Raw genomic sequence first — 16,524 nt, 5'->3', positions numbered from 1 at the left:
AACCAACCCCCCCCCCCCCTCGTTTTAAAGATATACTGAACAATGGATGGATGGATAAAACTTTGCCTTTAAACTTAAATCCGCTTTGATATCGGAACTGACTGGAATCTGCCAACCTTTCACTGGTTTTTTTTTTTTCCTTCAGAATCTTAATTAGGCCATGTTTTAATTTTATCCTATTCTGTATCCAGACAGTTGTTAGGTCGGCGAATTGTTTCAGGTGTTAGCTTTGCAATGTGAAGGGAAGGTGAAATTGTTATGATTTATTTTAAAGGAAAGGTTTATGTAATATAACATTATGCCTTAAAAGAACGGCCTAATTCTAAATATACAAGGTAAAATATTAAAATAAAAAAGTAAATGATCTCTTATTACGATATAGTTAGCATTTTAATTAGTCTTAAAAACGAGGACTACTGCGCCGGCATTTGTTTTGTGGCGTCTGCTAGCCAGAACCTCTGTGAGAATTCAACCAATCCCGTAACGGTAAGAGGTTCTGGCTAGCAGACGCCACTAAACCAATGGCGGAACAATAGTCCTGGTTTTTAAGACTAATTAAATGTAATGCAAATTATTTTGAAAATAAGAGATCATGTATTTTTTTTTTAAATCTTTTTTCTTTTAGATTTAGAAAAAGGCCGTTCTTTAAAGGTGTAAATGTTATGATACCTGAACGTTTCCTTTAAGAAGCAATGGAAAATCATGATGCGTTTGCGACGTGTTACCTTCTCTTTAACGGAAATCTGAAGCGACCAACTCTTTTCTGTCCAAAGTTATTTAGTTTGGGTTTCTGGGTGTTTCTGTCGGCTTTCAGGATATTTGTCTTCATTTAATTTTCACCCCCATGGAGAATGCAATTTAATTGCAAACCTTGTTCTCCCATGGGTAACTAGCTAGCTATCTATTCCCATTTCGGGTCATCCACCACCATTCGCCTTCTGTAAAAGGCCATATACTTTTCGATGGATCTCATTACGATTGAGACACGCCTACTAGTACTTGTTTGCGTGAATAAACTCCTTCAAATTATGGCACTCGGTTGCGTTTCCGTTTTGAACTTATCAACAAGTTCTGTTTCAATATATACGATTTGAATTAGAATTTTATTAGACTGTTCCCTTGTATCGCCCCTGTTTCCTGTAAAGGAGTCTAGCTTTTCCGCCCCTAAAAGTATTTTTGTACATTGGAAATCACTTTTAGGCATCGTAAGTCGATAGGCCTAATGCTAGCTTAGAAAGATTCCAGGAAAACTATCTGAAGATATTTTTTGCTATTGGTAGGCATATTAACTTTACCGATTTTTGCCGAGGTTATTTTGCCCCATATATCGATTCATAATCGGTAAAAGTCGGTTGAGAATATGTGAAAATCGGTTGACAATCGGTGAAAATCGGTTAAGAATATGTGAAAATCGGTTGACAATCGGTGAAAATCGGTTAAGAATATGTGAAAATCGGTTGACAATCGGGTGAAAATCGGTTAAGAATATGTGAAAATCGGTTGACAATCGGGTGAAAATCGGTTAAGAATATGTGAAAATCGTTGACAATCGGGTGAAAATCGGTTGACAATAGGTCAATATCGGTTTCATTAGGTTAATAATCGATTAAAACCGGTATAGTTTCCAGTAAAACGTCGGTATCAACATCGGTTGAATCGCGATATCGGCCAACACTATTTTTTATCATCCCCGACAAAAACTTTGTCCTCTTGAATCGTATCTACACACAATCTTACCCTCTTAACCCCGTTTAAGCTTATGTGTCTACGGCATCAGGCGACGTCTTGTTTGATCCTCGTTTTCTAAGACGCTATAATAATGTTGAAGTTACCCGTTAAAGAAGAGTGGAAGAGGATTGGGGGCTGAAGAGAGAGATAGGGGGAAGGGGGCGAGTGAAGAAGGCCATCTCTTCTCCATTTCCTTTGAAGTGCAAGGCAAACACCTTTGGGAAAGAACGAAACGAAAGATGAACGGGGAGAGATGGGATGCTACGGCCTAGCTCAGCCTCTTCCAATCCTCATCTCGCTGGCGCTTCCAAGATCCAATATTAGACAAACACTGGGATTTTTCTCTCAGCTCATTCTTGACTAGCTTTGGGGGGTCACCCAGGAAAAGTATCCGGATGGGATTTTTGCGCTGCCACTGACTGAGCAAGCGACTTTTCGTTCCTATAGGCGGAGGAATAGATAGGATTGGTTCATTCATTGCCTTTTATATATTATTAATAATTTCATCGAGCGGCAAGGTAGATTACATTTACTTTTATCCGCCTTTACCTTGTTTGTCTCTCTATCTAATGATATTTGTACAGGCCACAATGCCCACCCAATAAGAATATAAACCGAAATGATTGCCATTAAGCGGACTATACAGCAAAAGGGGACCACGCACCCAAGGAGACGTTAATATAAGGGGTTGGACAATTGTCTGTTTGAGCCGCCCTGTAGGATATTTTTGACAGGGTGGTCAGATATACGCAGATTTCATATACGGGGGTTCGAAAAATGTCCGGTACCTCGACGGTTACCCCGATTTCGTGTTTCTATGTTTTGTATTGCCTACCTTTTGTCGTTTTTGCGAAGATCAAAATTGGCAAAATTCTCAATGAGCGTTTGAGCTAGTGATATGGGTTGAATTGTGTGAAGTGGTTAAGGTATTTTCGGTGTAAATGCGGAAGTAGTGTGATAGCGCTGTCGATGTTACTGTTATAGTTAGGTTAGATTTACATGCTTAAAATCAACATTTGGTCGAATGGGTTTCGGTTCAATGATATTATGAAACATTGTAGTTGACTCGTGAGTTAAGATTATTGTGAATAATTTTGTATTTTAATTGCATTAATTATAAGACCATTTTTTATTTTCGTGAACTTTTTGAAAATTTACACTTACTACACGTTCGCCTATTTTTTTCAGTTTGACCTAATGGTCCAGTGTACAGCGAGAAAAATAATGTAGGGAAATAATCAGTCTACCTAATTTGATTTGAATTACGGCGTAATTATTCTTTTTTTCTTCTCTCTCTTCGCGTTGACCACAATAGAATGATGATGGTTTTTGGATTGTTACGAATTTTTACTTTCCCTAATTTTGGTCCGCCTTCTTTTGTTTATCGTATGTTATTCCGTATATGTACACGCCATTATATAGTACCTGTACATACCAACAATTGGTAGAAGTATTTTAGCCTTGGCCCGAAATTATTTATTCAGATATTTTAATTCTTGTTATTGTAAATTCTAACCTGTCAGTTGTCTTTTATTATTATTTATAGCTTACATAAGCGTCTATTGTGATAATACCGCGGGTAGTTTTAGCTCGTAATGCTGCGTGTTGTTAAAAATGTCAGTTTGAAACGGTGGCTGGCTAATAATTTGTCTAGTTTCTGTTATAATTTAAGAGAGATTTGCGTTTATGTTTTGATGGCATCATATTTAATTTATTTATTCTTTCTTTCTTTCTTTCTTTCTTTTACTAATTGCAGAAATTTTCGTTGTCGTTTTAAATTATGACGAAAAGTGCCACTGAACAACAATGTAATATTAAGGAGTTGTTTTAATTTTACTGGATTGTTATGACCCCCTTGACAATGGAATGTCACATTAAATCTGGAATTTATATCAACTTCCCAACTTAATTCCCGCGATCAAAAGGATTTCATTTCGTATCAACGTGCAATCGAAGTGTTTTTATATGCTATCAATATGCAAAGGCTCAAAACTCCATTTTTTTTACATCAATTTTTAATTACTTTAACAACGTAACTGGATTATCGCGATAAACCAATCAATGCCAAAACTGGATTTTTATGACGTGGACATTAATATCAACGCCAAAACTGGATTTTTATGACGTGGACATCAATATCAATGCCAAAACTGGATTTTTGTGACGTGGACATCAATATCAACGCCGAAACTGGATTTTTATGACGTGATCAACAAAAACCAACGCCGAAACTGGATTTTTATGACGTGAACAACAAAAACCAACGCCGAAACTGGATTTTTATGACGTGAACAACAAAAACCAACGCCGAAACTGGATTTTTATGACGTGAACAACAAAAACCAACGCCAAAACTGGATTTTTATGACGTGAACAACAAAAACCAACGCCAAAACTGGATTTTTATGACGTGAACAACAAAAACCAACGCCAAAACTGGATTTTTATGACGTCAACAACAAAAACCAACGCCAAAACTGGATTTTTATGACGTGAACAACAAAAACCAACGCCAAAACTGGATTTTTATGACGTGAACAACAAAAACCAACGCCAAAACTGGATTTTTATGATGGTACCTCCAAGACTGTATGATTGTTGTGCCTTTATGGAACTAATTTTGGATAAAGTTTAATACCTACGACGTCATCAGTAGATCTTCACCATCAAAAAGAGTAAGTTAATTGCGTTTGTCTGCATGGTGGTGGTTTCGGTTGGTTTTAGCCAGGCACGTTTTACCATAACCATGACCTTTTGGTTATAAATCGCGAGACGCTACAGTACAATACTTAAAAGGCTGAGCAGTGACTGCACTATATAATTTCCTTAGTTCCCCTGAATTCCCTCTTCTAATCATGGTTAAGATAATATATGGTTAACCATCTACAAGAATTACTGAACTTCCAGACCCCAAGGCTCTTTTATTTTAAACTTAACCTTGAGGACCCTGGGCTTATCACAACTATTTGTCTAATATAGCCATGCATGTCGCTTGGTTGCGTCGATGTATAACCCTTTTAGTTTCACCGCCACGCCATCACATGGCCTATTGTTTCTCGCGAGTTCTTAGACTCGCGGTGTGCGTAAGAGGGGGGGGGGTTAGAATCGGGACTTTGGGGAAGAAGCTGAAGAGATTTCGATCCCGCATCTACAGGATGTGTCCCCCGCTTTGCCTTGTCAGCCTTACTTGTCTCGTGAGTCGTTATCCGCGAAGTTAAAACAATAGTTCTAACACGTGAACTTTCCCTTTGTCCAGCGCTGTCAATTAAGCTTGTCAACTGACCAGCTAACTTCTCGTTTTATGGGGTTGGGTTGAATCTTCTAATTATATCTCGGAGAAGGAGAAAGTCTTTGATTCATCGTACGCGTTTTCTCCGGTTGGGTTTGAAAGGGTTTGGTTGGTCTAGGTTTTAGGTGAACATTTTATCTTTATGGGACTTTTTTTTAAGCATTTTAAGGATGTGAAAGACTGATTTTTAAAGCTTGTTAATATTCTACCAAGAATACCAGCTGGTAAAATCTCTTTCTCTGGAGATTGAACTCGTTTGGGAAAGTTTTAAATTAGTTTAAAAGGTCAGGGGAAATTTCCTGGGTTTCATGTATACATACGTACGTACCCAAAGGTCACGGAAATGTCGTGGGACTTTCTTTTAGCCGCGGTTGTTAGGGATAAGTCTGGATATTAATTAAGTTATCAGAGTTTTCAGAGCTTCGAAATTAGTTCATAATCGTGATTTGAAAAGATTTTTGTAATTAAAAGTCGGATATTTAAATTTTTAATTTGTTTTTAAAACTTTTTTATTTCCTTCTAATTTAAGGAAACATTTAAAAGAAATATTAATTTTTGCCTTGAATAATCGGTTGTAATTTTGAATTATTTATTTATATTTTTCAAGGAGTTGAATTCCTTGAAACTTCACGAGGTATTGTTAGTTACGAGAAGTCACTTGAGTATTAATTTAAGCGTGAGTTACTACTACGTTACCATCAAGGATTATTTTAATGTTTATTTATTATATTTTAAATTTCCGTATTATAAGACGAGAACATCCGCTCATTTCTCTTTATTTATGGAGAGTAGAGCCCAAAGGGTTAAGATTTTGATGGATCGGATCCTCCTTATACTTTTGGGTTGGTCTTTTAATAATTATTGAAATACTGAATTAATCGTCCAGAAAGTGATTGGCCCTTAACTGTCCAATACATTGTATTTAACCAAATTTTAATGGTTTTTGGTGGAAACTAGGGTTGCGTTATACGAGGTTAATCATGCAGTCACTTAATGTCGTCGAATTAACGGGGAAATTGTTATCAGCGTACCAATTATTAGCATCCTCGTTGAAGCTCTAATCTCTTGGCCATCCATCAAAGAACCATACGAGCTTAAATTCACTCCTCGACGCATGCACCCATCTACTCACCCCCTTTACCAGCAACTAGCATTGTACCAACCAATTTGCATGCACTCCCCTGTATTCTATAAGCAGCTAATCCCATATAGGCTACTCTCTCTCAAACGTTAATAGTTAACGAGGGGTACGTCACTTGCACAACGTTATCTTTAACTTTAACATATGACATTATTCATATTCCTAATTTTGGGTGATTTTTAAATGATTTCTGTATTGTGATTGTTTTTCATTGATTTCGCGCAATTCCTCCCATTTATTTTTTCGTTAATTTTTTCCCCTGATATTTCACGAGATTCCTGCGGTTTCGTGAGATTATATTCCGTGAAATTTCCTCCAATTTCACGTGATTTCCCAAAATAATTTCGCGATATCCTCCCTATATATCACACCGATTTCATGAATGAAATTCACCCAAAAATAATATAATAGGCTATTTTTCATTAAACATCTGATTAAATATATTGATTATTGGCAAATTTTACGCCGATTTATTCGCAATAGTGATTTATTCCTCGACTAAAACTATTTTCTCTCTCGAATTTCTCTTCTCCTAAATCGAGTTCTTCCTTTATTACGAATCTATTTGAACATATGGCCAATCTGCGCCGCAACAAAACCCGCTACAAATTTCACGTGAATTCTTCTTTATCGGTAACGTTTCTAGATTTCTTTAATTGGGAAAGGAGACAGGCGCGGATTGGTCGCATGCGCGGGTCAATTTGGAATGGGGCAGTCGCGAAAATTTCCCGAATTATTTGAAATCCGGGCTGCCGGGCAAATTAGTAGGGCCGGGTGTATATGCCGGTTGAATGTGTTCTGTAATGAGACTTAGAGAAAGTAAAAAAGCCCATTAAGGTTATGGGAAATAAGTTGTCGCGCTGTTTTATTGGGTTATAATCGAAGTCCTACAATATAGGTTCAATTATTTCAGTTTCTGCTTAATTAAAAACCCTTTCTGTGACCTCGTGGTGACCTTAGGCCAGCTCTGTAATAAGCTAATTTGTTATTGCGTAATATTGTAAGCTTTTTAAGTTTTACTCACCGTAGTTGGGTTCACGTGCAGTGTTTGTTAATTTATAATTCAATGTTGGGAATTGTGTCCGTATGCCAAATAATCTCATGACGTACGGACAGTCATTAATGCTTATCACCTATAATTATTTGCGAGCATTTAGACGTAATAAATACGTGGAATCATTTCCGTACAATATGATTAACCATTTAATTGATTTAGACGTCATAGAGGATGCGGATGATGTTCTCAATGTACATGTCTCTATTTGCTGCTACCATAGTTCAAAGGTATTAAGGTTAGTTTTAATCCGTTCAACATGGAAGAATTCTGTACATAACGTTATGGGGCATGTCACTATTTGCGTACGTCTAATTTTAGTTTTGATTGGTATATAGCGTTATGTAATTTATTCATTTCGGGTGATTATCTAATGTTTTCTAAAGTGAATCCTGTCATTGATTTTGCGCGTTCACCCCCCCCCCCTATTTTATTAAATAACCACCAATTTTCACGAGATTCGCCTCAAATTTCGTGAGATTCAAACGACTCCGTGAAATATCCTCTGATTTCACGAGAGGCCCCTTCCCTTACTGATTTCGCAATCCAAATATATAAAAGTTCACGAAGATTTCTTGAGATTCACCCGAAAGTAATATTTGAAATTTTTGTTGATTTTAATTTGATATAGAAACAAATTATTTTGTACGCTAATGATGACTAGTGATTTGCCCCTCGGTTATACGGAATTTGAAACTCAAATTAATTACGATTTATCGTTGACAAAAAAGGCAATCCAATCCTTCGTATAAGCTTTACACGTCTCCCCGTTAGATTACTCGGAAATTGTTCCGGATTGGTGATATTTTTTCAAGGATAAATTTTATCCTATTCATGAATGTTAAGTTAAATTTTCATTGTTTGGCTTTAATGGGCCCAACTACGATGAATTACCCAGTACACTTCTTGGAAGTTATTTTTTTTTTACTATACTCCAGGCTAGGTGCGATAGTTATAGCTTATTCGACTTCATTGAGATTTTTTTTTTCATATACCAGGAAATATTTTATCTTTTCTTTATGATGGCGTCATGATTTTGCTACCCAGAAAACAAATTTTAATTTTCTTTTATTATATACTCGGAAATAATCCTCAAGTTTATTGTATTTTATTGTTTTTTGAATTTTAAATTTGATTACCAGTAACCTAGTGTCCGAATTTTGTCCAGAGGCATCGTTAATAACTTTAGCATTGTTGGACTTGATTTCGAAATTTGACCTTGAAATTTATAATTGTATCTTTTGTGGGGTAAGGAGGTAAAATAGAATTTTCGTATAGTTTTCGATATATTTCTGATAAATTCAACAGTTATGGGTGTGTTAGAGTAGACACTTTATGAAATACCCACTTATTTACATGGTTTTCTGACTAGGACTGATACCATCAAGGAGACCAAGCTACTTTGTGATGTACTTTGTCCGTAAAGTTGCCTGGCCTCCTGGTGTAAATTGTGTCAATCCTCCTAGTCTGAATACTATGTATAAAGAAACATTATACTATTAAAGAATTACTTAAAAACTATCATTTATCCATCAAATTGTGTAATTTTGTAAAGAAAATACGTTTTATTTCGACACCTATAGCAACTCGGTATGTAGCTATATTTTGGCTCGTGGTCAAGACACGTCAATTTAAATAATTTTCATCTTTTGACGTCTCAGTTTTTGGTAAACGCCGTCTCATATTTCTACAAATTTTAGTCATTCCTCCTCAACGTGTGGTTGTATGTTGCAAAAAACTTTGCAAAATTGATATATTAAAAGCTCTGGGATATACATGAAGTTATTTAGATTTTATCTATATTGTTTTTTACCAGTTGTCGTAAGCCTATAGATAGAACTTTATTATTTGGGATTATTTTAGTCTACAAAGTAGTATAAGTTGTTATGACGTCATACCTTCAAATAGACGGGATAGGTTTTCAGGTGTTTATTTTACCTGTGTTCTCTAAAATATGGGTTTTTATCGATGTTAGTGATACAAATAATAGAAAACGTTTTTTTACACTAACGGTGTTATTTCATCAGCCTTATGCTAATAGTGATGTTGAAAACTTGAAATATTATTTTAAAAAATCTATTCATCCCCCTAGTTAGTGAAATTTTACACAACAACAACAACGAACGTTTAATTTAAAACTATTTAATTTGACATCTTTGGAAGTTGAGTCCCGGGTGGTTATTATTAATATTTGATAAGAGCTGAAAAAATCTTCAGAACTTAATCAGATCCTAAGAAGTAAGGGTCCCCACAGTAGTTTTCATAAACGTGCGTAGTTGCAATGTAAATTGATGAAGAAATTTTCTAGTGACGTAGGCTTCTTGTTATTCTGGGGTCCCACGTGGCCGCGTGTCTAAATTGCACGACCTCTTTTTCCATTTTAACAAAGGCCCATCTAAATTTCAAAAATCATGACGAATACCTTCTTAAAAGAAGTGACTCTAAAAGAGAATCAAAATGTGTGTGTCACTTGTGAATTTTTTTTACACCTTTATTTTAAAATATATTTCACTGAATTAAATTCAGCGATAAAAAACATTCATCTCAGTTTATACAATAGGTCCACCTCTTTTTCTTTTTGAAAGACCAGATTGAATTTCAGTGAAGGGATATGAATTAAATCTCAATTTATTTAAATATCTTTTATATTTGGTGTTGGGTGTAACTTTATATACGATCCCTCGGCTTCTACGCTGTGAAAACAGATACAGTCAGACCAGACTTGAAATAGAAATTTAACGATGAAAGGATATTAAATGAGCGCGTTTTGTATTTAAAATAATTGGTTATATACGAAACTCGTTAGGGCTGGCTGTGTGTATCGCTAATATTGTATTTTTAATGGGAAGGTATTTAATTTGGTAAGACTGGTCCCGGGGAAAGTATTGAATTAATAATAAAGGGTTAGGGCGGGTTCTTACTTTGGGCGGAATCTTCTTTGTTCTTTTAGGAGGGCTATTTCTTTTGAAGCTTAACTTCGATTATTCCGAATTGCTTTTATGGTAATTTTATCAGATGGGGAAAGGTAACTAAAAGGGATCTTGTTGTTGTTCCTTGGGTATATATGTAGTCTTGATACTTTAGACTTTGAGATTATTTGATTTTGATCGAAGCTTAATGAAATCCCGATTCTTTTAATGGGGTTCTTTTTTTCATCTTGGGGTATCATTGTAGTTTAAATGAAGGATCTTGTCTTCTTAACGTGAAATGATTAATTTTGGGGTGTTAAGTTAAGTTTTTTCGAATTCAGATCACTTCAAAAATCTGGACCATTATCTGTTCAATTTTCGGTTTTATTTCGAAAATTCTCAAGATTTTGTGATATTCAAAAATATTCCTTGAAATTCCCTTTAGTTTTAAGGTGAATATCTACATTATTTTACGAAAGACGACTGTAATTATACACCTGATTTCGCTAAGTGATTAAAACCCCTTGGTTTAGTCTTAGCCCCGTAGGATTTGGGATTATGCTTCTACTACTACTCTAATAGCGAAAGAAAAAGACTTCATCCTCCTTGCCACGTAAATTTCTCTGGACAAATTTAGAAGAGGATTAAACCTAAATCTACCGGTTTAATCCTATAACGGCCTTCAAAGCCAAACTAAGATGACAGTGACCTCGGGGCTGAATGACCCCCTTAAGTTTCTTGCTCGCTCAAGGACAAATCGTAGTGACTCTAAAACTCTCAGAGGCATAATGAAGGGTTCGCTTATTTTCGCTATGCACTCTTTCTAACTGGATGAACCATTTACTATACCTAAATATTGTAGCTATACCTGTATAGTTCCTTCTTGAAGGGGGAGGTGTCGCCTCCAATTACTATCCACTTTCTCCATACGTTTATACTGTCCTACCCGTGACAGTCTGTTCAGATTTAATCGCCTGTCCACCTTTGATGGGTAAATTTGTTTATCGTTTAAATTTTCTAAAGTTTTTGGAGTGTCCTTTTGGCTTTAAATATTGAATGCTTCGTCGCCCCTATAGTGGGAGTAATTTTGGCGCAAATTCTTTGAAAAATATATACAGTTTTCTGACAAGGAGGATTCATACCATTTACACAAGGACAGGCTACTTGGAGTACAAAGTAGTCTGCACTATTGTCCTTCAAGTAGTCTGGAATCCTTGTGTAAATTTTATGAATCCTCCTAGTCTGAAAACTATGTATTGCTGGCGTAATTTGGAATGATGTGGAGTTTGGCGCAGTTTTGATAGGGTACCTGCTAGCCAAAGGTCTAAAGTAATAAGGGATACCTCGTTCTTGCTGGTGGTGACTTACCCCAAATCCACTGTCCGTCACCATGGCATCAAATACTTCCCTGATTAATTACCTTCGCTCAAGGCCTAAAGTCTAGCCAACTAATATCCGCTGTCAGATCAGAGTCGCGTGGTCGCAGTTTGAACGAGGCTAATCGGTCTCAGATTCCACGCGGAACTATGACTATGTAGATAATGTACGGAAGTGCTGCCAGTCATTTGTGAGTGGAATTCAACCTTTATCTACAAAAAGCTTGTAATTCTGTTCATTTTAGTTCCAAACCTGAGCTGCTCTCACTAATTACTGGCAACACTGAATCGCACTTAGTTAAAATTAGGATACGGGGAAGTAAATTTCTGTAGCACCTTTAGTGCGCACTATCTATTACTGATTACCTGTAATCATTTTAGCATTGTAAACGGTCTAATATTTAAAGATTTCCACCCATTTAGGTTCATCATGTTCAGAGATTACGGTAATCGGTCCCTCTATACTTTCTGCCCAAAAAATTACTAGTGTATTTGTTCCTTTATGCGCGACCCCTTTGTTTATTCACGCAATACGGTTTCCCGTATTAGAATCTTTACTCTTAAGGAACGATCCCCTTTTTGGTCGTGACGTTTTCCTCGCGAATTCTTGGTTCTTAGTGCGCCGGCGTCGTAGCCCTAGACGTTTCCCCCGCTTTTCAATCCGCTGGTGGAGGAAAAACTGGCAGAACGCGTTCGCTAACCAGTCGCGCTACCTCGACAAACAAAATCTCTTAAGCCGAAAATGAGTCTGTTTCACCTGTAATATTGAAAAATAAATAACAAAATTTCCCTCGCTACGAGATTTCTATTATATTATCGGCAAACGGTGTAATTGGCTTCCGAAATAAGCCCATCTTGACCCCAAACCCCACCTGAAAATGTGCTGGATTACTTAAACACGCCAATTTATTTGGTGAGTTTTTCTAAAATTGTCCATTCCATTTTTGTTGGAAGGCATTTTTTATTTTTTTGCTTCCAAATTATGCCCTCTAGCAATTTCATCTTTTTAAGAATGGGAAATTTATTTCTTTTTTTCATTGAGGCTATTTTGAGGGGTCATAATCAGTTTTTGGCGAAGAATGACCCTTTTTTGTGGTTCGTTGGCCATCAGGGTCTCACCTCAAGGCAGCCAGCCGCCTTTTTTTATTTCTTTGAAATTTACGTATTGAATTTACGCGAAATTAACATGAATTTGAGCTTTAAAATATACCTCGTTGATACGTCTACGATTGTATTTACGTGTTTTTGATTGTTATTTAGGATAACGCGAAAAATAAGTTTAATTATATTTACCGCGAGTGCTACTGAGTCATGTTTTTTATTATTATTATTAAAAGCTTGGGATTTTTGTTTACTGCAATCTAGTGTTTTCAAAATTTGAGAGGTTATTTCTAAATTATTTTTATAGTAAATTTTGCAAAATAAGTTGTTATAATTTTTCTACCAAGTAAGAAATATGGGAACTCATAGGCATTTTCTCATCCTTGAGATGAACGTGTAATTTCTTTAGTACTATCCAAGGTAGAGAGGTTGCACGCTGATCACGCTGAGTGAGTGTCCCCTCGGTCCGTCAGTCAGTTGCTAGCGCAATTCAATCGCTATCTACAACCGACTGAAAAACTTGTAGAATTCTGTTCAATTCAAATCATTCAGTTATTGGCAACCATGCAGCGTGGTTAAAGTTATTTATTTTTAAAAATTGGAAATATATAACGCCCCTTTGTTGTATTATTACTTCAGAACAGGCGTATATAATTTACTTCTGTTATTTACTAATTAATGATCGAGGAAAACCTAACCTGGGAATTAGGAAATTTAATATATTTATAATCCCTGTAATTGGATTATACCTACTAGCTTTAAAAATAAATAAATAATTTAAATGACAATGAATAAACCGGTTTTAAAATTACGGAAAAAATATGTATATTTTAGTTCAAGATTCAAGGAAGATTTTAACAAATTCAATCGTGCAATAAAGGCCCTTTTTTACAGGTATTGGAAAACCCGTTTTGCACCAGAATATTTTTCAGCCCCCTTTTTTCTTTTTTATCTCTCAATAATATCGGTATTTTTTCTTTATTTTTTTTTTAATTAAACTGGTAGGAATCTTGATCTATTAATTCGCTCCGAGTTTAGAATTTGGTCGATTATTTTCAAAGCAAAAGCTTCCGTTATTTTTGGCCGCAACTTGTAAAGATGAGCCCGCGACTATAGAGGCCCCCCCTCTTTACACGCGTTGTCTGTCCTTCCCTTCCTTAGTCGGGTCACACGTTTATGGTGATAAATATTTGCGCGTTTCTCGTTTTCAGGGGGATATTTCTTCGCATTTTTTTTTTAAATGTTTTGGCAAGGGTTGAAAAATTTTGTTTTGGAAGTTTCTTTACGTATGCTTACACGGTGTTTTATGTTTATTGAAATTGAGACAAAGTGGTTTCGATTTGTTTACCAATTTTGAGATAATCATCCGTGTTTTGATACAATGATTTGAGTCAAAATCTAGACTTTCGTGATATTAAGAAGAATATCATTTGCTCTATGCATTTTTGGGTGAATTTTTCATAAGTTGTGTGATTTAATATCGTTGATTTTCGTGTCTATTTCGCAATTAGTAATAATCTTCCCAGATTTCACGAGATTCGCCTCAAATTTCGTGAAATTCCGTGAATTTCTTTCAAATTTCACGAGATTCCCTATAGCAGATACCCCCGTATTTATGATCACACTAATTTCATGGAATTCATCCTTAATGGAGATACCACAATATAATATAACAAGATCTACAGCCCATATATTTATTATGTATATGATTTCACGAGTGATTTATTTATTTATTTATTTATTTACCCTTTACTTGAACCCATAATAATTTTCCGAACGATCTAATAAACCCTGAAAACGTTACGTACCCACACACACAACCGTAATATTTCACCGAAGAAAGGGTTTGGTTCACTTCAGTTCATCTTTTCATACATTATATTCTGCAGATTATTGGAAACTAAATATCTAGATAATTGGTGTACCTCGAATATTTAAACCTCAATCTAAAGTATGAAAATCGATTATATCATTTAGCAATAAAATGGGAGGGGGGGAGGGGAAGGGGCGAACGACTTGTTACGTATAATCATCATATATATCCTGGAATGGGCAAAGACCAATCAAAAACACCTGACTCGGAAATTATCGCCCTCTGATAAAAGGGAACATTAGCTTTTATTATAATCAAAAAGCGTTCTCTCTTTCTCTCTCTCGTGAATCAGAATTTCAATTGCGTATATAGATTTATGTATATGAAGGCATGGAGAGAATCATTGCCAGTCCTTACCTATATCGCTACGAAAATTGATAAGGCAACCTTTCTATTTAATTAATAAATGGAATTTGTAATGAATTATATACAGAGTAACTTAGACATTTTAGTATAACATTGTGTTTGTGATAAGTCTGCCATAAATTGAAGAACTTGTTATTATGCGGAATTATGATTTCAATTTAGATTATATCATGGATTTTGTGGTTCGAAATTCAATTAGATATTCCATTCATTTAACAATGTCTCTATGGTAACCATCAAACGAACCTGTCAGAGTTTTGGAGATATCCTGTTAAACAAATTGATTTGCAATATCTGTCTATTATAATGATATTTGCCCCTCTTAACAAGCACCTAAATATAATTATTCGTTATCAATCGGCATAAAAAGACCTTGAAATTAGAATTTATCAAAAATTTGATAATTTGGGTTGTAGTTTCTTTTTGTTAGAATTCAGATTAACCCTTTCTATGTCGCTCGTCATCCACTTGTCTATCCCTTTTTTTTCGCCATATTATTTTAAATTTTGAATGAATTACCAGGAAATTGCGTTAGAATTAGTCCAAGGTTCAACTAACCCGAATTTTGACCTTGTGTACACTGAACGTTTTCAATCTCTCCGGATACATTCCGATTCTATATACGTTATAGTTGCAAATTCTCTCTCGATTTCAACGCAAATATTTGACTTAGTCCAAACACATACACTTTTAATGTTCATTCTTAAATTGTTTTTGATCGTGGCAATGGTATAGAATTCTTGAAAAAAAAAATAAGTAGGTTTATAGGCTGATGGTCTCGCAATTTTTTGAAACGTTTTATTTAGTAGAAATGATTGTAATATTTTATTTATATGGTGTAAAAAGAAATCGGTTAGTCTGTTATAAGTTTTTTACCTGAAAACCTTTGCATGTTTGTGAAATTTGTGAAAGCACTCTCTTTGCAAGAACCGTGTAACACCCATACGTGATTTCCCAGAAAAACCTTCAAAGAATATTGTGAAGTGTACCTACGCCCAATAAGCGTTAAATATTTTGCATCATACTTACGTAGGCTAACAGCTAACACCGAACGTCTAATTGAAATCCTAACCAAGCGTATTACCTTTCATTTAAAATTCTCAATATCAAACCATAAACTAAAAATCATTAAAAAATACGTATTATAATAATCCCACTCAAAAATTCTATGAAATTTAAATACGAAACATAACAACAATGAGTGGGGGAAGTGTCATTCATTCTCTAACCACAAAAGTGCTAATTTTCACGCTCTTTGAAACTCGGGTCTTATATACAGGGTGTTTCTGATAAATCTGCGTCCATAAATTTGAGGGTTGGTGTTCTATGGATGATTTTGAGTCGAAAATGTAATTTCTATGATAATTTTCTGTTCGGGCCATTGTTTTAGAGTTATGATTTGAGTGTTTTAGGGATGGCCCCTTAATTAAATTAGAAATCAATGTCTTTCGGTTTCTTTATTAAATTTAAGAGGTCATTCTTAAAATACTATGTACAATCTTAACTCGAAAACAGTGCCCTGTAAGGCAAAATGGAGATAGAAGTTACATTTTCAACTCAAAATCGATTTCCCCGAAGAATATCTCCCTTAATTTCTATGAGACTGATCAGAAACACCCTGTATATTTAAATTTTTAAGGAACGGTTTTACGAATCCACTAAGATCCAAGATGACTCTTTTTTTCTC

At 35.3% G+C, this 16,524-nt stretch overlaps 1 protein-coding gene across 5 annotated transcripts in view; it reads left to right on the top strand.

Annotated features, from left to right (window-relative positions):
- Positions 1 to 16,524, top strand: part of LOC149623538 (uncharacterized) — a 112,251-nt gene that overhangs the window by 2,746 nt on the left and 92,981 nt on the right. For 2 of the 5 annotated variants that reach the window (XM_089852539.1, XM_089852545.1), the window contains exon 2: positions 3,485 to 4,403. The gene's annotated coding sequence lies outside the window, so the exon portion shown is untranslated. Of the gene's footprint in view, positions 1 to 2,979; positions 2,998 to 3,484; positions 4,404 to 5,624; positions 5,652 to 12,172; positions 12,411 to 16,524 lie in introns of those variants that run through there. The other 3 variants (XM_089852541.1, XM_089852542.1, XM_089852540.1) reach the window with 3 other exon arrangements.

The sequence above is a fragment of the Phalangium opilio genome, unplaced genomic scaffold (genome assembly GCF_054372755.1).
Source record: "Phalangium opilio isolate 3A_F unplaced genomic scaffold, DU_Popi_V2 ptg000113l_1, whole genome shotgun sequence".
Lineage (NCBI taxonomy): Eukaryota > Metazoa > Arthropoda > Arachnida > Opiliones > Phalangiidae > Phalangium > Phalangium opilio.
Note: the sequence above shows the minus strand (reverse complement) of the source record. Positions and strands in the feature narration are given on the sequence as shown.